At 43.4% G+C, this 24,323-nt stretch overlaps 1 protein-coding gene across 1 annotated transcript in view; it reads left to right on the top strand.

The window, feature by feature from the left end:
* The first annotated feature begins 13,403 nt into the window (after positions 1–13,403).
* The window catches only part of SCML4 (sex comb on midleg like 4 (Drosophila)), a 124,334-nt gene continuing 113,414 nt past the window's right edge, over positions 13,404–24,323 (top strand). The window contains exon 1 of the mRNA XM_008073308.2: positions 13,404–13,868. The gene's annotated coding sequence lies outside the window, so the exon portion shown is untranslated. The remainder of the gene's footprint in view (positions 13,869–24,323) is intronic.

Below are 24,323 nucleotides of genomic sequence, written 5' to 3'. Positions count from 1 at the left end.
GGATTCAAGCAATCTTCATGTCTCAGCCTCCCGCCTGTGCCACCACACCCAGCTTAACACATTTTTAGCTATTTATAAATTACTGATGCCAGTCAATACCAATGACCTGCCATTTTCCATTGTGTGATGCAACATAATGATTGACAGGAGAAAGATGGTGTTTAGAGGTCAGGCAGATAAGTGGGGAGTGATGCTTCCCTGATGACATCACAGAAGTCAGAGGAGAGCCAAGAATTTAGTCTCTTAAATCTTCATATATGGGAGGATCCAAAAAAACTGGAATTATTTTTTTGTTTTGTTTTTTTTGAGTTGGGGTCTCCCTCTGTCGCCCAGACTGGAGTGCAGTGGCTGCTCCCGGCCACCGCAGCCTCTATCTGCTGGGCTCTGGCGATCCTTCCACCTCAGCCTTCCGAGTAGCTGGAACTACAGGCGCACGCTACCACGCCCAGCTAATTTTTGATTTGTTGTAGAGATGAGGTCTCACCAAGTTGCCCAGGTGGGTCTCGAACCCGTGGGCTCAGGCAATCCACTCACTTCAGCCTCCCAAAGCGCTGGGATTACAGGCTGAGCCACCAAGCCTGGCTGGAATTATTTTTCTGAAGGGCGGGCTTCTTGTAGGTTTCTCCCGCTAGGTAAGTGTTCTAGGAGCCCATCAGCATCAGTGTACTAGCTGGCGTTATTGTGAGAGGTTGTGTTTGGCTTTGGTGAATTTTTTTGGAGACTCTTTCAACATGTTTGCCCATTTCATGATGGATGATTTACAAGAACAACCTGCCGACACCACATTGAGCGTTCAGCAGCTTTTGACAAAAAACAGCATAACCTCTGTGTCCCACTGTCCCTATTCACCCTATCTCACCCTGAGCAACTTTTTGTTCATTCCAGGGATGAAAAAAGTCCGGAAAGGGAAACGTTTTGCTGATGTGGAAGTGAAACAAAAAATGACAGAAGCACTAAAAGGCATCAAAATTGATGAACTGATGAGTTCACAAGCTGTTTTGAGCAATGGAAAAAGCATCCCGATAGATATATTGCATCCAATAGAGAGGACTTTGAAGGTGACTGAAGTTTAAATATATAAGAATAAATACACAATTTATTGTAAGTAAATTCTGATTTTGGGTGGTCCTTCTCGAATGTTCTACAAGGAGTTCAGAGAGAGGTTGGATAACTTGCTCTGCCAGCCTATGGTGGGAGAGGGGTTCACCCTTGCTCTCTTTCCACTCCACTCTGCATTGTGCAGGCCATGGGGGCTTGGGAGGCCCCTCCCTCATTGCCTTCTGGTCTTAACCATCTTCCCATCATGACACTTTCCTGGCAACTCTCAGTTTAATTACAGCCCCTCTTCCCCCCCATCACACTTCCAACACTCCCCATCCCCCTTCCTGAGTTATTAGCACTCATCATCATGTGACATACATGTATTTTACTTATTTTTATTTTTTTGAGTCGGAGACTCACTCTGTCGCCCAGGCTAGAGTGCAGTGGCGAGCTCACTGCCACTGCAGACTTGACCTGCTGGGTTCAGGGAATCTTCAACCTCAGCCTTCCAAGTAGCTGGAAGTACAGGCTGGCTAATATTTTTTTGATTTATTGTAGGGATGAGGTCTAGCCGTGATACCCAGGCTGGTCTCAAACCCCTGGGCTCAGGCAATCTTCTCACCTTTGCCTCTCACAGTGCTGGGATTACAGGCATGAGCCACCTTGCCCAGCCTGTATTTTACTTATTTATCTTGTATATGGTCTCTCCCTACAGTAGAAAGCAAGCTCCATGAGGGTAGAGATTTTGGTCTCTTTGGTAAACTAAGCCTTGAACACTGCCTGGTACTCAGAAGGCATTCGTTGCATACTTGTTGAATAAATAAATGAAGATTCCCTATTGTTTCCAGCATCATAAGCTAGAAGGACACTCAATCTGTGAGATCTAATATGCTAGATAACTCAAACAGTGTCATATTTATTATGGAATCCCTGTGATATGTCTGTGTGTACCAGGCACACGGTAAGTCACATCATTTATCCTAGACCCCAGTAATAAATATGGCACAACCTCTACTTCCAGTGAACTTGAACTGTAAATGTAGGATATTAGATACTCACAAGTGTTGAATGAATATTTCTCAATCATTCATTTATTATTTCACAAACATTTATTGATTGCTTACTGTATGGCAGCTACTGTTCTAAAATAGAGATTCACTGTTCATTGGATCTCTATAGATGATAGAAACACTCCAAGGAAAATAAAATTCCAATGCCCAACTAAAGAGCAATGTTAAGAATTTTAGGCTAGGCATAATGTCTCACGCCTATAATCCCTGCACTTTGGGAGGCCAAAGCGGGAGGATCACTTGAGCCAGGAATTCAAGACCAACCCAGGCAACACAGCAAGACTTTGTTTCTAAAAAATAAAAATAACAAATTTAAAAAATAGAAATAAAATTCCAAAAAATAATTTTCATAAAGAATATATAACAGATGTATTTTTAAACTTCCCATGGAATATGGATGTAAGAAACTTTTTATTATGTGTAAAACCTCAGTCAAATTAGGTTCAAATTTTTATAAATTATGTTATGATTTTAATTTATAATTAACAACTTTTCCTGGGTTAAAAAAAAGTCATGTTTATAGTACTTGTGAGTGGCTTCACTCCAGAAGTACAGGACCAATATTTTTCTTTTATTCTACTTTTCTGTATCTTCCAAATTTTTTAATGAGCTTACTTAAAAATTTTAATTTACTGCTTTTAAAAAATCAGTTATGTATGTGTCTATCATTATCAACAAAGAGATTAAAAAGCAAATCATTCTGTAAGATTTTGACAGAAAATAGTTGTTCCTTGTTCTCCTGTCCCCACTTTCTGATGCCAATCATGTTTTTAGCTTGTTCTTTTTGGTATTTGCCTCTAAATTTCCAACTAACCTTCACATATAGCTATTTTTGATGATTTTTTTGTTTTAGACATAGTCTATGGACTTCCTACTTTGGAAAGTGAGAGTTGAGCTCTTGAATACCTCCCTCCATTCTCCCAATAAAGTTATATCTTAAGTTTTAGTAAAATCAATACTTGGTGATTATGTTGTTTTCAAAATGTAAATATTATTTAGAATTGAGCCATATATTGTGCTGTGGTTATACTGACTTTCTTTTTTTGGAATTAATAATTGTATGTGTCTCTCTCTTTTGTTTGCTTGCTTGGTTTTCCAAGCATCTATCACACATTTGTCCCCAAACTCTCCACTGGAGATTTAACTCTCTTGTTATGTTTGAGCATTGCCTAATCTCCTAGTTTTATTTTTTCCTTTGGGGATGTGCCTCAAGGGTGGGCAACTCCCTAGGTTCATTGCATATCGGTCATTCTGGAATTTTCCGTCACCATTGTTCTGGAATGAATCACTCCTGCCAATGTGATGGCAAGGATGTTCTAATCCTTGTGATGGCAATCCGATGTGATGGCAAGGATGTTCTGCCCTGTGATGGCAAGGGTGTTCTAATCCACCTTCAGCCACTCCTAACCAAGCCTTAGAGGACAGTGGGGTGAACTGAAGGCTGGGACCTGATGGTGCACTTGTCACTGCTGGGTGGATGCCTCACCCAGAACCTGGCATCCTGTTTCCTTTGTCACCCCTGGTGTTTGATGCCTGGGAAGAAAGGGAGGGTGAGTGGTCACCTCTGGGGCTCTGGAGGGCCACAGGCTCTGACCAGGTGGTGGTAAGGCCTGCCCTGCTATTGGTGAGGAGCCTGTCTGTCACTTTCAGAGAGCTTCCTCTACTCAAGTACCTTAACATGAGGGAGTAGCAGAATTCCAACATACTTTTTCAGAAAAGCCTGGTTTCTTAAAAAGATGTAGAAATTTGTTTTATTTATTTTTTAATATTTTAAAGATGTGGGGTATAATTCAGGATTATGTATACAAGTGGACATAATACAGGTGAAATTTGGGTCTTCCTTAGGTCCCCACTTTGCCTGGTTTGAGATCAGTTACCCTTGTTGATATTGTGTTCCCACCCCCACCCTGGCAGTATTCCTCTACTTCCAATCCCTTCATTATAGTATTATGGTAAATGTTCAGGGTCCATTTATGAGTGAGAACATATGGTACTCTGTTCTTTGTTCCTGTGATAGACCTGTAGATTCTAAATCCATCCAAGTTGCTGCAAAGTCCATATGCTTGTCCTTCTTTATAGCTGCATGATATTTTGTCATGTATATGTACCACATTTTTTTTTTACCCAGTCCAGTTTCAATGAACAGCATGGTTGGTTCCATGTTTTTGCTATTATGAATAGTGCTACAGTAAACAAGTATGTGCAGGTTTCTTTTTTGTAGAATGATTTGAGTTCCTCTGGGTATATTCCCAGTAGGGGGAGTGCTGGGTCATATAGAAGGTCAATTTCTGGTTCTTTTAGAAACCTCCACACTGTTTTCCATAGAGGTCTAACTAGTTTGCATTCCCACCAGCAGTGCAGAAGCGACAGATTCGTTTTAAGAAGTGTATTATGTATTCTAAAATACATCTTAAAGCACGGGAACAAAATTGCTGCCATAAAAATTTAGATTATTCACGTCAGCAGAATGGCAGCCCAAGAGGCTCCAAGCCCTTGCTCCCCCAAGGAGACATGGAAATACAACCCAAAACTGGCTAAGATAAACGTGCAGGGAGTGAGATCCCAGAGGGACATGAGGTTTATTTCTGTGGCGCCTTTAGTGTGTCCTGCCCTGCCATATACAAGAGATGGGGGAGGGGCGGCAAAAAAAAACCTGGAATTAATTTTTTGAAAATTGTGTATTGATTCTTACATGTTTAAACTTCAGGTGTCTTCATGTACTCTCTGTTTGATGCAATACACCTATTGAGATGCTTTTTCCACAGCTCAAAACAGTTTTTGAACTCATCCATGTTGATGCCTTTTAGTGCTTCTGCTGCTTTTTTTTGTTTCACTTCCACATCGGCAAAATATTTCCCTTTGAGGATTTTTTTTCATCCAGGAAACAAACAAGTCGCTTGGGGCAAGATAGAGTGAAAAAAGAGTATGGGTCACGCACGCCATTTGGGGTAAAAAACTGCTGAATGCTCAGCAAGGTGTGAGCAGGTGCGCTGGTAAACCACCCATCATTAAATGGGCAAATACCTTGAAAGAATCTCCAAATAAAATTCACTTAAGTCAAACACAGCCTCTCACAACAAACTAGCTGATACACTGATGTCCATGGATTCCTAGAGCACTTAACCTAGCGGAGGAAGCCTGCCCTTCAAAAAAAAGGAGGTAATTCTGGTTTTTTGGGGTCCACCCTTATATTTCCAGTACAGATCCTCTAATTTCCTTTTCTGTTCACGTTTTTAATTCCAAGATTCTCTTTTACTATTTAATGGCCTTTTAATACAGCAACTCATTCTTGTGTGATTGAGGCAACATATTATATTTTGTCTTCTAGGATATTAGTCATAATTTTTATTTTTTAATTTTATTGTATTTTAATCCTCAGTGTATTAAATAGGTAAATAGTTTGATTATTCTACATTAGAAAATATTCTTATGAAGGGCTCTAATTCTTCCCTTCCACAGATATTTACTGAGTAACTGTAAGACAAGAAAGAGTGAGACAGTCATAATTTTTAAAAATTTATTTTCTCCCTGAAATTTGTCTTTCTCCAAATTATCTTTCTTCCCTTGTGTTGGTTTTGGTCTCTGTCTTTCATGCCAGAGGCTCAAACTTAGTGAGGCCCTTAAAATGTGATCAAAGCTCTCTGTGTATGGTCACCAGTGGGCTTCACTGGAGGGCCATCTTGTGGACTGCCTCATGTGACTCCACTACGGGTGTGTGCAGGTCTTTCCTTGTGGGCTGGTCATTTCTCTCAGAGGAATCCTCTGACATCTCTTGTGGGACGTCCCTCCTGGGAGTGGAGCCTCAATGCAAACAGTCTGGCTGCTGAGTGGGACAAGGCTGAGGGTCTCTGCTAAAGGAGGTGAACTTTATCTGAATTCTGTTTCCGGTTCAGCACCTCTGCTCTCAGCTGTGCCTGTGTCCCTGGATCAGAGTAAGCCTCGTTCTGTCAGGGACAAGGGACTGGAGAGGCCATCCCGTCTTGTTCCTAGTCCCCTCAAATTCCACTTTCGGAGATTCCTGGGTCCTCCAGTTCCAGAGCCTCAGTTTCGGGGCCCCATGGTATGAACTGTGTGCTTCCTGGGATCCCCCACTTCAGAATGAAGGATCAGGTTTTTTGGATCCACCAGGTCAGTTACCCCTTGTCCGTCTGCTTTGCAGCTTCTACACTTTTGTTGGCTTTATCTTCTTTTCCTTCCACTCATCGTGGTGCATTTATGACATTTAAATACCTAATGTTTATGTGCCAGGCACTATTCCCACAACTTTCTATCATAAGCTATCCTAACTCAATTCACCTTCACAATGACCATTTTAGGCATGACCAGGGTAAAGCACACAGGGGTTGAACTTCTTGACCAATGTCATGGACACAGTTAAGCCAGAGACCAGGCATGGTGGCTCACGCCTGTAATCCCAGCACTTTGGGAGGTTGAGGTGGGAGGATTGCTTGAGGCCAGGAGTCCAAGACCTGCCTGGGTAACATAGCAAGATCTCATCTCTACAAAAAGTAAAAACAATTAGCTGGGCTACTTGAAAGGCTGAGTCAGAAGGCTTGCCTGAGCCCAGGAGGTCGAAGCTGCGGTGAGCTATGATGACGCCACTGCACTCCAGCCTGGGCAACAGAGTGAGACTGACTCAAAAAAAGGAAAAGAAAAGAAAAGAAAAAAAAAGAAAGAAAAAGAAAGCCAGAATCTCTGTACTGAGTCACTGAGCTTCTCATACACCTTGTACATCTCTTGTTAAGTTTTCTTTTTATTTTCAGGTTTTGCTATTCACATTTCTTTTAGTAAGAATATTGTATGACTATAACTGTAAGTCTGGACCTTTCCTCACAGACTGGGGAAGCCCGGCATTCCTCCCTGGTGAGTTCCCCAAACTTTCTGGGTTTCATAGTTAGTCCAAAGAGATTGTTACCAGTTTGGACCACGGGATATTCAGTCAGAGGGCCCATTCTCAGATGGTGCTACCATGTTCCGTCACTGTGGAAAGCAGTAAGTCCAGCTGCTCCCCAGGTGTCCGAGTACCCCCACCATGCTGAGTCTGCTCATCAGCTTCTTCAGCTACCCCATGGTCATGTCCCCCAGGCTTGCCAGCAGCCTACACAGAATTCAAGTGGACAGACTGGACCCTTCCACCAATTCCCCTCATGTAGGGTCCAGCTCTTAAAGATACCCCACAAGACACAGACACAAATACACACACACACACACACACACACACACACACACCTGAGGGGCAGCCTGCACAGCCAGAAAAGGCAATCTGAGTAACACACAGCACTTTGCTCAAAGTGTAAGTTTGTCTTAAATAACTCATCCCAAGGGCACCAATATCCAGTCATGTCTTCCTTTCTAGAAGATAGCTCCCCTTTATTCAAAGATACAGCACAGCTAATATGCACCCAACTTTCATGGCTGTAGCCCCTTTGTTTTCTGCCTCCTAAGTTCCCAATGTTCATATCCCAGAGAAGTCCAGCGGCCTCCACACACAGCGACCTTCTAGCCTGGACTCAGTTTCATAATCTCTTTGGCTTTGGCCCCTGGCTTCTCCTAACGCTCACTTGGCTTCACCTGCACCGATCCAAGATGCAAACTCAGCCTCTTCACCAGTTTCTGCAAGAAATGCAGCCACATCAAGCATTTCATAATTTCTGGGATCTTTCTTGAGGATGGGTGCCCGAGCGGGAGAGGGCCGGGGGTCACTGTGAAGTGCACGACATTCTGCCATTTTCCAGTCCTTGCGTTCTTCTCTTTGCCCACCTTCGACCAGGCTGGCGCATTTTGCTGATATTGGCCTTCCAGCACCTTATTCCTCTTCCCATCTGCTGAGGAAGAGCACGCAATTCTCGCAGATACCCATTCATCTCTGGCAATTTCAGTGCCTGAGGGAAACCAGCATCCTCCAGTTTCAAAGGTGGAATTTAAGCCAATCAGCATATCATGGTGACAGTCATTGATTGGTTCAGGGATGGGGCGTGGACCAATTCTCGCCAATGAGATGAGAGGGATGTTAGCAGGTGGTTCTAGGAAGGGAGCTTCCTTGCTCTGCAGAAGCCACCTGGAGAGGGTCTCCCCTGTGCTGGGTGGAAAAGGGAAAGCACGTGACCTGGAAGGAGCTGGCAGCAATCTTGTGACCATGAGGGAAGCCAGGCAGAAGATTCAGACCAGGTCTTTGGTGACATTATTGACCTGTTGGGTTATCCTCACCTAAAGTTCACTGGCTTTCCTCTTCTTTCTGTCTCTTTTTCCCAGTCCCAGTCTCTGGGTTCATGTCTACCTCAAGTGGGCTTATCATAGACATGGTTGGCTGTTCTTAGAAACTTATCAACCACTTGCTTTTTATTCACCAACCAACTTTTTTTTTTTTTTTTATTAAGGAGAATGAAACATTTCAGACTGCATCATCTGTGTTCAGATTCAAGCTTTCCTCCAAGGACAATAGTTGTATTCTTGCTTTGTGGCCACTAAGAGACCCATCTTGGAGATATTCTCTCTAATAAAAGGAGATGGAGCCTCAAGTGATCAATAGGTTTATTCTAGAAGCGGCTGGTAACCCCCAAAAGACTTCTTTTGGATGAAACTTTTAAACATGTGGAATCTCTTTTTTGGGGTCCCCTTGCTGTGTTCCCACCTCTTCTCACACACATACTCCTTTCCATAGAAGTTGAATCCAGAAGCCGTAACTGCTATCAGCTGAAATTGTACTCATAACCTTACTTGAAGACTCTTTGGAGCACACATAGAGGTTTGGCTGAGGCTCGTATTTTCCAGTTCTAGAAATTTCTCACTTCAAGGTTTATTACTGGTGTCTAACTTGGGGGAAATATCTTAGGAGGAAAAAAGAAACCTAGCTAATAATCAAAAGTGATTTGACATCACCAGTATGAATATTGAATAAAAATTTATTTGTTTCAAAGAAACACAATTCAAAGCAGAAGTGATGACAAGTAAACAACATTTTAATAGCATAAAGGAAGAAAGAGTAAAGAGAAGTCTTTCAAATTTAACAAATGATTTTTTTTTCTGATAACAGATTTCTAACATCAATCACTTTTTGGGGAGAAACGAATAAGGTCTAACAGCTTGTACTAGCATTGATTAGGATTTGATAACCTGCTTTAACTTCTAGTTTCTTTCATTCATGTGGTAATAATTACTCATTGATTTCCTACTGCATACGTGGCTCTGCCTTACATGCTGGGGATGCAATGGCGAGCAAGACCCATTCCCTATCATCTTGGAATTCACAGCCTAGTGACCAAAGACAGGTCCCCGGTGTTGTCCCCCTCAGTTTTCCCTGCTGTCAGCCATGTGCCCTCAGCATCCAACCCTGTGACTGAATACTGCCCCTGGGATAACGGTCTCTGGGCTGTGCTCCCTTAAAACTATCAGAACTTGAAACAAATGTTTCCACTAAGTCAACCCCTGGATGTCAGCTAGGGTCACAGGCCCAGTGCCACAAAGAGAGGAAGCCTTTTCTGGAAGGAGCCAGGTTTGGGGCTCAAGAGAATTAGAGTGAGTCATCTTTTCCTAGGATGAGAGTGCTTTTCACTTCATTTGATCATCAGCTTTCTAATTCTTTAGCCCATGACTTTGCTAAAAATAAGGTGGAGTATTATCAGCTCTAAGAGGACCCTACCGACTGTGGGAGCCCTTGGGTGGGGAAGGATAGGGAGTCTGTTCCTGATTTTGCATTGACGAGACTGAGAACTTTGCACAGGCTCCACAAGTATTTGTGATGATGAAACCCAGTGTGGAAGACAGCGGGATGGCGTGAGTGGTGGGGGGACAGCCCTCAAACTTGAAGCACCCAATAAGGCAGGGGTTGAATGTATCCTGCAGCCGCTAGGCAGACAAAGGGTTTATTTTTATTTTAATGATGACATTTGAGACAAAGCTTATGAGAACTGTAAGCATATATATTTGCCAATAGGACAAGGCAAAATTCTGTTACTGGTCAATTAATTCACACCACTTTTATTATCACAAAAGAGGTGAGTGTTCTTTTGTGGAAAATATAAAAAAGAAAGATTAAAAAGATAAACATCATTCAACCCTATCACCAAGGAATCATTACTATTGACATATCTCCTATATTTTGCAAATCATTGTTATGTTGTCCAAATAGGATTCAATTCTTCATATCATTTTGTAACCTGCAGTTTTTTAGGAACCATATATCGAGAGCATTTTTTAAAGTGCCATTTCATGTTCTGTGACATCCTTGGTGGTGGTGCGTTGTGAGTTCAATGGTGTGGACACATGATACATTTACCTAAGTAATCTCTGTTGAACACCTGGGTTATTTTGGGGGTATCTTCACTACAAAGAAACTTTTTTTGCCTTTAATCTTGAGTAGTTTAAGCTAAGATCTGACCCCATGGAAGGCAGTCCTTGGGTTGAAAAAAGCGACAGATGGGCAACCAACAGATCTGGCACCCACTCTTGTCCAGTCTGACTAATCAATTAACCATTTGCTGCCTTGGTTTCCCTTTGGCAAAATGGTCATCTTAAGCTTTTTACCTCCCATAACCCCCAAGTTCTCAAACTTGCGTTGAATGATATGGAAGCAAAGCTGTGGGGCTCTCCAGCATGCCAGACTGTCTCTCTTCCCTACTTCTGGAATAAAGTCTTGGCTTTCCTTTCATTCCTTCTCCATGCCCTCCCCTCCATACCTCTGATCCAAATGGATGGTTCAAAGTGCTGGTTTACCAGGTTTTAACCTACTGTGAGGAAGCCTGCTTCTTGCCCAGAAATGATCATAGTGGGAGTCATATAATTGAGCAAACCTCCAATCCAAAGCGCTGGCCTGCTCCAGCCCAGTAAATAAAGCAATTCACAGGACTGTAAAATGCCAGAACTATTAAGAGACCACAGAGATATCTCCTTTCCCCGTTATAGAAGGACAGTGATTGGGCCAATGCCATCGATACGGTGGCAGAGCTGGAGCAAAATGCAGTGCCAGGAGGCCATGTGGTGAAATTATTAATGAGAGTGTCTTTGGGGACAGACTGCCTGGGCCAGCTGTGAGATTTTGGGCAGGTTAGTTAATATCCCTGAATCTCAGTTTCCTTATCTGCGAAATGAGAATGGTATCACAGTACACTTCACAGAATTGTTGCAAATGGGATTCCTTAGAAAAAGGGCTTCAATCACAGTAACTCTCCAGTAGTGTTAGCTATGAGCATTATAACTAAGGTTGTTTTTGCAGTCACACTGACTCCCAGCCCAAGAGAATCCTCTCAACCTGATGCTTGTGTTGGAAAACACAACCCTTTGGGACAAAGGCTGTTTTCAATGTGAGTGGTGGCTTTACCAGCTGTGGACAGAGGGATTACTCTTCAGATGGAGACTACTCAAAGCAGATTTGCATTTGTGACGCCCCCAAATTAACCTGCTCCCTCTGGTCGCCTCTGGCTAACCACCAACCCAGTAGCATTAGTGTGGAAAGAGTGGAACATGCTGCTTGTGGTCTGAGACAGAAATGCAACCATAGCGCCAAAGAAAATGAACGACGTGGCACAGCCTAAGCATCTTGATCACAGGCCAGGGATGTCCAAGAGAGACCTTTGCTCAGAGGGGGCCCTTTCTTCTCACCAGACCCCTTAGCTAATACCAGTCATCCCACCAAAGTTCTTTTCTCTTACATGTTTAACTTTACATTTTCTTGGAATTTAAAACGTTGAGGATTTTATAAAATATTGGTTTAATTCCTTAAGGCCTATAGTTCTGGTTGCATAAATAAGAAATCCATATATATATATATGTATATATATAAAACAAACTATATATATATAGTTTGTTCGTTTGTTTTAGCAAACCAGCTTTATTTGATTTCAGTTTTAGGCTTTATTACCACCCTGACTTGTCAGGACAATGCCTGCATTCCAGACACACCCAACCAAAGGATAACGGCAAGGAAGTATGGACCCCAAGAATCAGAATCAGCAGCCCCCAGAGAGCTGGCTAAGAGAACCAAGAACTCTTTTCTTTTGGTAGATTCTGCCAGGTATTTTTCTTCTTTTACAGGATTTGGAGAATATTTTTGATTACTTCAGAAAGATTTATTTTATTTAACTGAAGAAACATTTTTAAATGAAGGCTGATCTATTATCTCAGCCCATCCCAGGTGCTTTGCAGCTGAATGTAATGTGGTATGTATGTCAGGCCACAGGCGTGAATACAGCCACTGTAGCAGAGGGAGCGATGCTGGCCAAGTTTAACTCACCCCTCTTGTTCTCCTCCTTCCTCCTCCTCCTCTTCCCTCTTCTTCCTCCTTCTTCTTTAATGAAATCAACTTATATGAAATGACCGAAATGAAAAACTACCAAACTTGCCTCTTCCTACACAAAACAAAAGCATTCAATGATTAAATGAACTCAAGTAGTGAATTACTTCTTGCTCAGTAAGTACAAAACTTCAACTTCAAAAAAATGAATTTTTTTCTATCTTCATAATCCCAGAAGAGAGATTTCTTATTTCTTTCTGATATGACTCTGCACATATATTCAGAAAAGTCTCAAGTTGTCAGTGCAACATTTCATTCCCAATGACTGGCTGTGTTGTGGCCTAAGCTTCAATAGGCCCTAGTTGATGTTTAGTCTTAGTTGATGTCTTATCTTGCAGGAAATCCCTGGGAATATCCCAGTATCCCAGAGTGGATGAAATGGGCAAGAGGGAGTCCTGCTTTATGAAAAGAAAGAGGAAGAAAAAGCCGCTTCACAAATGAAAATTGATTTGCCACAGAGAATGCAGTGGGACGTGAGGGTGTGCAGGGGAGGGTGGTGGTTGTGGTAGTGGTGTGAATAACAGTTCTCTTCCTGTGTGAGAGCCATTCCACCCAAAGCAGGCCCCAGACATGCCATGGAGAAGAGACACACATTTACACACACAGGTCTGGAGCCAAAGTCAGGGTCCAGTTTGAATGAACTGTACACATGTATTTTAGGCAGCGACAAGAGTTCATATGTACAACCACAGTTTGTCCACCTGGGTAAGCACACTGCTCTGGCCAACACACAGGCTCTCCTGAACAATGATGCTGTTGGAATATTTCTTTTTGTTTTATTCATCCAAAGTCCAATATTGGCTCTGTCAGATTACCAGTATCTCATAAGCCCAGTGTTGGCCCACACGGCTGCAGGACTGGGACAAAGAGATAATGTTACAGTCTGGTTTCCATGGCAACAGAGGAGGGGTAATGAAAACTGAAATGTTGGAAACGCCGCTCTGACAATTGTGACATAATTCAGGTTATTACAAGGACGTAACTACCAAAGAAGCAGAAGTGTCATTACCTTGCAGCTCATGTCTACAAAAAGCTACACTGCACACTTCTCTTAGTTGGGCTGCTGAGAGGAAGGAAACACAAAACATGCACACACACACACACACACACACACACACACACACACACAGACACACACTCAAGCTTCGTTTTCTGCATGTAAAATGTGTGTGTTCTTTAAAAGCCAGTGGTTGGCTGGTTTTCCGGACATGATGTGGTTGAAGCTGTCATCGTAATGGAAATTCATTGCTGTAGCTATGGTAAATCCAGTTTTCTGCCTGTGCTGAATGCATTAGTCTAATGAGATGTTTGCAGCCAGGGCGCAGGGCTGCTGGAGACTAACTGAGCTACTAACGCACGAGTGGAAGATAGCTTTTGCAATACTCGGTTTGCATGTGCCGAAACTCATCTGAGTCAACACTCTCGACCTGGTAAACAACCCGACCAGGGCTCTGGTGAACAAGCTGTAGGTAAGGGCGACGCACAGCTGGAGGGTGTGCCGCTGACACAGGCTCTTTCTCTGTCCACTGTCAGCGTGACAGGTTACCTGTGTTAGTTCCTCTGGGTTGCATGCCTACCTCTGTGGCAAAGCACCAGTGTCCTGCACCAAAACCACTGAGTCCAGCAGGTAAACTTCCGTTCCTCCTGTGCAAAATGCAACGTTTTGATTTCTTACCATATCTCAGAGGGGAAGACGTAGTGTAGAATTATATACTTTATAAATTTTGGCTATAGACACGTGCACTACGCTCTAACTCTGCATTTAAATATGTAGAAAGTAATTTTTTTTCCAAGTGTGAACTCAAGTTACTGGTAAGCTTCCCCCGCCTCCCACAATAATTTTGCTTTGCTTGTTTTTTTTTTTTTTTTTAAATTGTAGTATGTTTTGGGATAAAAATATTTACCTAAAAAATTGACTATTAAAATTGGTATGTTATGACCATGTAAAAGTTTTTTAATTGAATTTTATTCTGAATATCTCAGATGAAATATTTCACATTGTCTTTGTGCTGATTTTTCTTAATTTACCAGACATAAATAAGAAGAGTATTTGCTGCTAGTTGCTGGTTTTAGTTAGTTTGGAGGGAAAAAATAGGTGACCATGGAAAATTAGGGGCAGTTTTCCCAAGTTCAAATACAAAGTCACCTCCTTCCCAGGTGGAGCACTGTGTGACTTGCATCAGCTTCTGCACGGTCCTCACAGGCATGCGGTGTCCTCTCCAGGTTGCTGGGTGACTGGACAGGATCAGCGGCTGGAGCACAGGCTGCTGAGTGAGTCGTTTTATTGATGGTTGATGTGCTGGAGTCAAAGTTCTTTCCACCATCTGTGACAGTGACCAAGAGGTGGCTCACTGTGTTGCTTCTAGATTCCACGACGGCACTCAAGAGGCTAGACACTTAGTAGCTTTCTGAGAAAGTGACTTTTTGGTTGGTCTCGGACAATGGGGTATTTGGGAAAATTGAGCTTCAGAATTGAGACTCTTGTGGTGTACTTTGTCTTCTTCCTATTAAATGAGAGAAACCATTTTTGAAGAGTGAGGGACATAGCTGCTTTTTTCCTAGTTTTTTGTTTTGTTTTGTTTTTTGCAAAGAATATCTGGAGTGAAAGCATAAGAATATAAAATAACTATAAAGAAATTCTTAGTGTGGTAAAGTAAACTATCTGGGGTGTATGATACTTGTGAGGGGTATGTTTTTGTGTTGCTTGGTAGAACTTGCCTGAAAAAATTAGGGGCTGTTTGAACAACAGCAGCGAGGTGAAGATTACCTAGAAAATCAGTAGTAAGTGACCATCTAAACTCAAATAAAATGGTGAAGTAAAACCTTCAGTTTTAGGGAAGTTGTTTGGTGGCTTCAAAATCTTTACCTTAGAAATATATTTGTAACAGATTTTAAAAATATGAATGCCTCCTTGAACACCTTATTATGAATGTGTTTTCTTTAGCTCTTTAAATTGTGTAGGTAGCTCTGTGATATTTTGGTAAATGTATCAGCCTGCTTGGTTTGTGGAATTATAAGAAAAGTATAAATCCCACAAAACCCCAGTTCTTTTACATTTAACATGTTAACATTTCTTCCCTGTGGTCACCAAAATTATTTTTATCTTGCTGCAAAAAAGGGGTAAATGAATGATACTAGAATGATGAGAAAACAACAAGAGAAACAAGAGTCAGTTGCTTCTCATCATTTCTTTGCTTTTGGTGGTGTGTTTTCGAGGCAAGGGAAACCAGCAGAAGTAGTTTCACTTTCTGGTTTTCAACTCCTGGGGGCGAGGGTGGTGGCTGTCCCTGGCAGTGGGTAGGCTGAGTAGATCAGCCGACAGAAAGAAGCCAAACCCAAATACTATCACCCTATGCAAAAACTTTTAGAATGAACATTCAAAACAGTAGTGAATTTTAAGAAGTGTTCAAAATAACATTTGCCTATTATAAAAATTTAAGTGATACTACAAAAGGCAAAGATAGAATTTTTAAATTTTAAAAACTGTAGGTGATGGGAAAATCCCAACCAAATTGTCCTAAACCTCTCACCATTTGGTGGCTTTTGTTGATGTCTTTTAAATCTCATTTTCGGATCTCAAATCCTTAAGGACACCTAAAACAAGTTCCCTGAAATTATGACAAGGAATGCTCAGAAATAGGAATAATGTTTATGTGAGTCTGGGGAGTTACACTTTAGAGTGTTTTGTGAGTCTGTTTACAGTTTTGTGTGGCCAGAGGACACATCACACCCACACGCACCTTAGAGCAACCTTTGGTCTGGGCGGAGGAGATGGCTGGAGCTCCCAGGGACCCCGTGAGGTGGGTTTTCCTCCCTAAGTCTGTACCCCTGGAACCTGAGCATCTCAGGGATGGACGCCAGGGAGCCAGGGTGTGTTCGTGGCACTCCACACGTCCCAAAGAAAATGAGAGGCAACACTGCCCCTCATCGGGCTGGGAGTTTTAGAATGTCAAGCACCTCTCCACTGACCACTCTGATTTTATTTATTTGGGGATAAAATGGGAAGGAAGGAAACAGAGATGAGAAACGACCCTCTTTGAATCTAATTCTCAAGGAGCGTTATCGTGTCTCACATTTTGGAGGTGACGTTTGTAAAGGGAGTTCCCCCTGGTGTGATCATTCTTTGGGGGCGAATTTGACATTTCTAAGAAGGAGCTTTTTAAAAATGCCTCCTTGGACATCTTATTTCTTAATTCTACAATCTCCCAAAAGGATGGTTTGAGATTTACATATTTTGAATGTTTTTGTTGCCTTCAAAAGTAGACAGGCGAGGAGAGACGAGGGGGATTTAAATTAAAAAAAAAAAAAAAGCCCCCTGGGAGAAAAATCAAACCATTTGGTACAGATATGATGTAACAGAAGCCACCAGGGTGTCTAGTAAATTACTCTAAATTTTAATTAATGAGTCACCAAAGCCACACCACAAACTTTAAAAATTACCCTTTTATCAATAAGGTGATAATTAACTTTCCCTGGAATTAGCAATTCACTCAGCCTCAGGCGGTATGCAGCCTAGTAAGTTCTCTGGAATGCTGCCAATTTTTAACAATTGGTCTTTTGGCAAACCTACTGGATTTTAATTCAAACATCTATTGTGACATTTTCTAACGTGATTTAAAGACCATTAGGATCACCCACGTCACTGTAAAATTTCTGAGGTCGAAAGAGTGGCTTGGAACGTTTGAAGTGCGTTTGATTATGTCGCTTTCTCTGTCTCCATTTTCTCTTTTCCTCGCGTCCCCACCCGCACCTCCACATCTGCATCTAGTTTGCTTATCAATCTCTCCTGCAGTCTCTGCTGTAAATCACCCTGGCCAACCCTGCATTTGCTGGTCCGCCCATACCAAGTCCTGGCGCTTTGGCTGCCAGCCCCGCGGGCTCTAAGTGTTTTTCATTGTGTGTTCATCTCGGTTTCAATTCTGGCAAGGGTTTGCCCTTTTCTGTTTCTGCAAACTCTCACCTGTGGTTTGTTAAACGCCGAGGCTAAAAGAAGAGGCGCTTCGGGTGGGAGGGCCATCCTGGGTGTGTTACTGAGCCTTGGCCTTGAGCTTCTGATCTGCGCACACTCGTGTCTGATGAGGCACAGGAGCGTTTGGCATTGCAGGCAGCCGGCCCATTGCAGGCCCGCGCAGACATGTGCACCCACACTCCCCAGAGTTGCTGGTCCCTAGTGGGGGGCATGTTGGGATAGCCTCAGGAGGGACGTTGCTATTTGGCCACAGCGGTTGGAGGGTGATGGTGATGGATGCGGATCATGCCTTCAGAAGTCAGACTTCTCTCTTCCCTCTGGATCCTTCGCACTCTCATACTTACTGCTGGGCTCCTCCTCTCTGCCAAGAGATTTGACCAGCACGGGATACCGGTGACCAGGCTTCCTGCTGGGTTGAGCAGGCAGTTCGGAACAGCCTTGCATTCGGGCAGGTGGGGTGGAGACCCACAGCAAGCGACATTTGTGCATTCCGGAATAAATCAGCGCTTAGCAAGCAGAAGGAGCCTTTGAGACCACTGAGGAGATAAAATACCTCTGGCTTCTTGGGCTACTAGTCTAAGACAGAAAGGAATGTATTACCCAGTGGCAGTTCTCACTTTGCATTAAGCTGAAAAGTCATTCCATTGAGTCCATTTGCCACTCTGGAGTGATGGAAATAGTTTGAAATCCACATGACAGGTTTCCCCAGGATTACAATTATTGGACCAGTTGACCCAGTTGTGTTTTACAGAGAGCCCAGTGATACGAAATCATATAAACTCCTCTTTCCTCTGTCACCAACTCAGACTCGTTCCACCTACATTTTCGTCTGTGGGGTGACAATTGGGCATTTTTTTTTTTGGCAGCTGCGTTTATTATCGGATAACTGGAACGAACTCAGTGCCACCGTTGCTGGTTTTTGAGAGTGGTCGCCCATTCTTGCAGCCTGGCTGTGTTGGCCTTTTGACAAAGGTGCTGGACTGAGGAGTGGTCTTACTTTCTCCTAAGGCACGCATTACAGAAGCTCAAGAATAGAGTTGGCTGTTATGAGAAAAATAACATGGTGGGGAAAAGACAGTGTCAGCACTTGTGCTTCGAAAGGTGGTGATGTTGGCTTCTCAGGCCCATGACAGTGACTCAACTTTTGGGAACTGAGTATTTGGGAACAAAAGCCTTTGCCCTTTTCCTCTCCCTGTTAATCTACTGATGGTTAGACAGCAAAAGCCCTCACTCTTTCAAGGCAGAAAGAAAATCCTAAAGAAATACTCAGCCTTTTGTGAAGATGGCTGTGAACTTGGGGACCAATGCTGGGCTGGGCAGAGCAAGGAATTATTCTGGTTAGGTTCAAAATCAGCCAGGGCAGAGTGACACAGAGCAAGGAAGTACTGGGATAAAACACAGAGGAGGGAGCCTGTTCCTTCTCCCTCCCAATGTGGATATCACCATCACTCTCCTCCCTGCATCCCTGGTGCAGTTCAGAAAGTATTCAGGAATAGTTGTGAGTAGCTCACAGTCGCAGCTTATAGACCTCAGAGACCTTTTCCTTTGGGATGAAGAAGAGATTTTCTCTTTTCCTTCCCTCTTTTGTCCACAGGTCATCCTGGGACATCATGGCTCTGATGAGAAAACCAGGATTGAACACTAAGGTGTGCGTTCTTCCTGGTATCCAGAGCCAGGCCTTAAGCTCTCTCACCAGGCCCATGTGACACTCGGAGCAGCCATATCTGAGGCCCTGCCTTGGATGCAACCTTTGAGTCAGCCCCAGGCTGGCCTCGAGATTTTAATCTTGTTTTGACAAGCAGTCTTTGCCTTGGTGAATGAGGAAAGAAGAACTGAAGAGAAAAACACAAGGTGAAAGCCGACCCCAGGGTATTCATACTTTGGGTTTTGGAGACAGGATTTGGCGGTCGTGTAACTTAAACAAATTCCCTTGGGTCTAACTGCTTCTGAGCTTTTACAGGACTATAAGAATCATTCTCATTCTTTGTGACTCCCCAAAGAAGACTGACCTCTTTCCTTCACAGTTCTTTAGGATTTAGTGCCCTGGTTGTTGAAAAATTATGGTGATGGCAAGGCTTTAGCAAACAATTAGCTATTAAGACATGCTGTTTATTCCAGAGAGAATCATTGAAAAATGTTGCCTGAGGCATTGGGTTTATTAGTCAATAAAGAACTCCAGTATGGGAATAGATTTGTCATTTTTTCAGTCATGAGAAACCTGTGGTCTTCTGTTAGATTCAAGCAAGATTTAGTTCAGGCTGTTCCCATTGTGGCCTGTGCTGGGCGGGCGGGGGGTTGCCTTGAGATGTAGGGGTCAGCCCGACAACCTGTGCAATCTGTGGTTTTGCCCCTTGTACTGGGAATTCTTCCTTTCAGAAGCCGAAAGGTGCTCAAGAATATTTTATTGTATCCCTTTTAAGATCTCGGTTGCAAAATAACTTCCAGTGGAAAGCTGTAAATAGCTTCAAATTTCAATGTGCAGATTACATACAAAGCATAGAAACAGTGAAAAACAACAACCTGATTCTAATGCTTGGAATCACCACCCACAATGTGCAAATGCAGCTCTTGTTTGGAGTGTTTGTAACATAATTAATACTAAAGACAACATAAATAAAGAGGCCAAGTGGTACAGTGGGTTATGCTGGTGCCTGAGTGGAAATGGTTAACAGATCCCACAGTGAGGAGTTATGCAACTGTGTGTGGCTTTAAAGAGACCAGGTGAGTATAAACTTTCTCCAGGGATGTGAAGTTAGTGATTCTATTGGGGGATGATGTGTGTGCAAATGTGTGGGACCAATGATATGTGATAGGGTAGCAGACTGGTTCTTTCTGGTACCCTCTCTTTTAGTTCGAAGACATTTGGCACGAACCCAGCAAAGAAGAATAAACTCACTAAAAGTGCTCTGAGAGCAGGATAAGGAAAAAGTGCAATCAGAAAGGTTTGTCTAATACACATATCCCCTGAAGCAGCTCAAATCTCTGTTCAGATCAAGCACTGAAAAATGGAGTTCTTATTAATTGACTTGACACTAGGATCACGTAGAATCAACTGGAAGTATAATTATTTTAAAAATATATTTCTGGACCCAGGTTAGGTCATTGTTTTGATGACTATATTTGACGTTTTCATGTCTTAAGAAAAAAATCATGGGACCAAGCTGGGCCTTGTAGATTTCTTGAGTTAGAGTCTCACTCTGTCGCCCAGACTGGAGTGCAGTGGCTACACCCGGCCACCGCAGCCTCGACCTGCTGGGCTCTGGCGATCCTTCCACCTCAGCCTTCCGAGTAGCTGGAATTACAGGCGCGTGCTACCACGCCCGGCTGATTTTTGATTTATTGTAGAGATGAGGTCTCGCTGCCCAGGCGGGTCTCGAACCCTCAGGCTCAGGCAATCCACTCACCTCAGCCTCCCAAAGCACGGGATTTACAGGCTGAGTCACCGAGCCCAGCTCCTTGCAGATTTCTAACAGTAACTAGTGTAGGTCACAGAGCTTTCTGGACAAAGTTAAGCAAACCCCGGCCATTCTTTGGCAGAGATTTCCTGTATCTAGCTTGTGTACTTTGTGGATTGAATACCAGTTTCCAGGGGATTTCTTCTTTACCTCTGAGAACACAGATTTGGGCAAAGTAAGGGGGATTTATACTAGAACCACAGATCCGCTGAAGACCCAGACCATTCTCTAGTGCCTCACTCCTTTGTGAGAGCTGGATAGTTAAAATAATAACCAAAATAATGAGCTTGAGGGAAAAACACCTAACTTTCAAAGAAAGAGTTAAAAGCAAAAGCCTGTATGCTGAGAAGCTATCTCTACATAACTCCCAGATTCTTAGAGTGAGTTTTGAAGGCCTCTCTTTGGGGGCCAGGCTCAAATTCCTCCCTCGAGTCTCCAAAAGGTGCAGACAGGGCAGGAGTCTGACCTTCCATGATTAGGAAGTTCCAGTTGTTAGCAAAGGCATCTTCCCCATCTAGAACATCCCATCGCTTTCTTCTCCAATGATTCTTCATCCTCTGAGAACCTACTTCGGTCCTCAGTGCTACACAGAATAAATCTACCATGGAGTCACATGAATTTCAACTCAGAAAAATCCATTTAATGGCTATCAGAGCTGGCATCCCCGAGCCTCCCCGGGGATGGTATTCCTTGTCAGTCCCCACTTCTGAGTGGTTCAAAGGAACCAGTATGTGGAGAAGAACTCTGTAAACCAGAAGTGCTCTTCGAAGGGTAATAAGGGCATTTGTGTTTGCTGAGCCTTCTACACTCAGGGATGCCCAAGGAAACACTAATCATGCTTTATCTTATTTATCTTGTTTAAGCCACACAGGCAGTCCATATAAGAAGGGCTATTTTTATCTCCAACACACAGATGGGGAAACTGAGGCTTATGTTAGCTAACTGGTCAAGGTCCACACAGACACGTGACGTCTGCTGAGTCTTCTCCAGTGTGAGCCGTGGACAGGGTGTCTGTGTCTTTTCACCTGTGAGCACTAAAGAGAAAGAGCTCTTTCATGCTTCACTGCCAGCTGCTCCTACTCAGCCTGGCTGGGCCATTCCAGGTCCAGCAGGCTCCAGAAAGGAAATGGTTCCCTGGTGTTTCCACTTGGAAAGGCATTTTTGATTCACAGAAAACTGCTTTTAAAGCTGTGGGCTCTCAGTTCTGTCAGACTCAGCCCCCAGTCTTACTGTAAATATATTTTAGTGCGCTGCTTACAACCCCGAGGTGAAATTCCCAAAGGACAGAACCCACCCACACCCATAATTTAAGAGAAATTGATATAACATCATAACCAAAATATAAAGAGGAATGAAGGCAAAGTGAGTCCTAATTACTTCCGGCGCAGGAGCCCCACTCTGGGTGACATACTGAAGTGATCCAGGTGCTGACAGTTGCCCTCAGGAGCTGGGTGCACGCCACCCCTCTGACGAAGCCTAAAACGGACGAGTAGCGTTGGTGGCTCAGATCATCAGGGCTGCTGCTACTGCTGGTGGCATGATTTGCCAAAATGGTAAAGTACTCTTGGAATTCTGAACAAAATAAAGAACAGTCTTCTTTTATGTTATGCATTAATGACATTCATGGAAAATAAAGTGTCTGTTATAGCTGAGTAGAAGTACATTGTGTTTACATGTAAAAGGAACTTAGCCCTAAGTTCAGAAAAGCAGAGTGCTTCTTTCGAGTTGGATCTCACTCTGTTTCCCAGGCTGGAGTCTAGTGGCACAATCATAGCTCATCTAGCTCACTGCAGCCTCGACCTGCTGGGCTCAGGCCATCCTTCCGCCTCAGTTTTCTAAGTAGCTGGGACTAGAGGCGTGAGCCACCACGCCCAGTTAATTGTTTTTTTTAGATAATTGCAGGGATGAGGTCTTGCCATGCTGCCCAGGCTGGTCTTGAGCTCCTGGACACAGGCAATCCTCTTGTCTCAGGCTCCCAAAGTGTTGGGATTACAGGCATGAGCCACTGCACCTGGCCAGAAAAGCGGAGTATTTTTATATGGCGAGACAACACTTTCATTGTGTAGGACTGCTCCATCCATTGAGGGACCAGCATCTGTGGTCTCTGCCTTCTCAGTGCCAGTAATGCCTGCTCTGCCCCCGATATCGTACCAGATAAAACTATCACCGATACATTTCCAAAATGCCCTGAGCACCTGTGAATCAGAGCTGCCCTTCATCGTACTGTGTCCCATCTCCCCAAACACGGATGAATTATGATTCAGAAAAAGATGGTTCTGTCTTGCCAGTTCCCTATATGATTACCATGCTGAGGCTTCTCAAAGATCATGGTGGGAATTTTGGAGTACCATAGACGTTCCAGGAAGATGCTTGCTCGTAAATACCCTCTAGAAACTATAGCTTTAAACTAAATAAGATTATGCATGCGTTTGATTTTAAACATAGTGTTAAAATACCTTTGTACTGTCCTTAACCATTCTAGGGTTGGCTTAAAAGTATTAACATTACATGATGTTGCAGGCATTGTCAGTAGTCACGCAGTAGTCTTGCGATATATCATGATTCCATGGGACGCACAGAGCCGAGATGCAGTTTAGACTACTGGCTCAAGGTCACTCAGGAAGTGATAAGTGGGTCTCAAAGTCAGGTGTGTCTGACTATAGAACCCAAGCCTTTATTCCTGTCTGACTTGTCCCCCTCCCTCTGTTGTTGTGGCTACATGGTGTACTTTTATCCTTGCTGTGGAAACTCCATTGTGAAAACTTTTCTCCTTGTTCAGACCATAAAGATGACATGGAGATAAAGATAATACCTTCTTTGACGTTCCTTCCATGGAGAGGTGAGGTCTAACGCCTCCTCCTTAACTCTAGTCTGTCCTAAGTGACTCTCTTTCTTAGTATTGGCAGAAGTGGTGCCCAGGATGGACATGTGGAGCCTTGCAACTCTCCTTGTGTCCCTGGAACTCTGGCTCTTGGAGCCCTGGGTCACCACATGGCCACCCACAACACCACCACCCCGATGCTGCCATGTTGTGAGAGGTCAAGGCACGGAGAAGTGCTGAGGCAGAGAGAAAGAGGCAGGAAACATGGAGGCCCCAGACACATAGGTGAAGACCCCATCCTGGAAGGGGGACCTTCCCAGGCCCTGCCACACAGACCACAGACAAACTGCCCAGGCGAGACTTTCCTGAATTTCTGATCCACAAAATGACAAGCTATAAGCCATCACATTTGAGGCAGTTTTTAGAGTAGAAACTGATAACCACAGCACATGATAATGGCATTCTTTTTGTTATATTGTGTTTCCTTTTTGATGCCTAAGAGAGAAGGATCTTTCCACCTATAAAGGAGGGCAAAATTCACTATAAATTATGTTTTTCCTCCTCTTGGTAGGAATCTAAATGAGGGACATAAGCTTTGCTCCCTGATCATTCTGTAAGCCATTCCCCATCTCCACACTCACAGTGTATGCAGTTACCAGCAGAAGTGTGTGTTTTCAGC

The sequence above is a fragment of the Carlito syrichta genome, unplaced genomic scaffold, assembly GCF_000164805.1.
Source record: "Carlito syrichta isolate Samal-C Ts95f unplaced genomic scaffold, Tarsius_syrichta-2.0.1 Scaffold315818, whole genome shotgun sequence".
Lineage (NCBI taxonomy): Eukaryota > Metazoa > Chordata > Mammalia > Primates > Tarsiidae > Carlito > Carlito syrichta.
The sequence above is the reverse complement of the archived record's forward strand: the minus strand, read 5'-3'. Positions and strand labels throughout refer to the sequence as shown.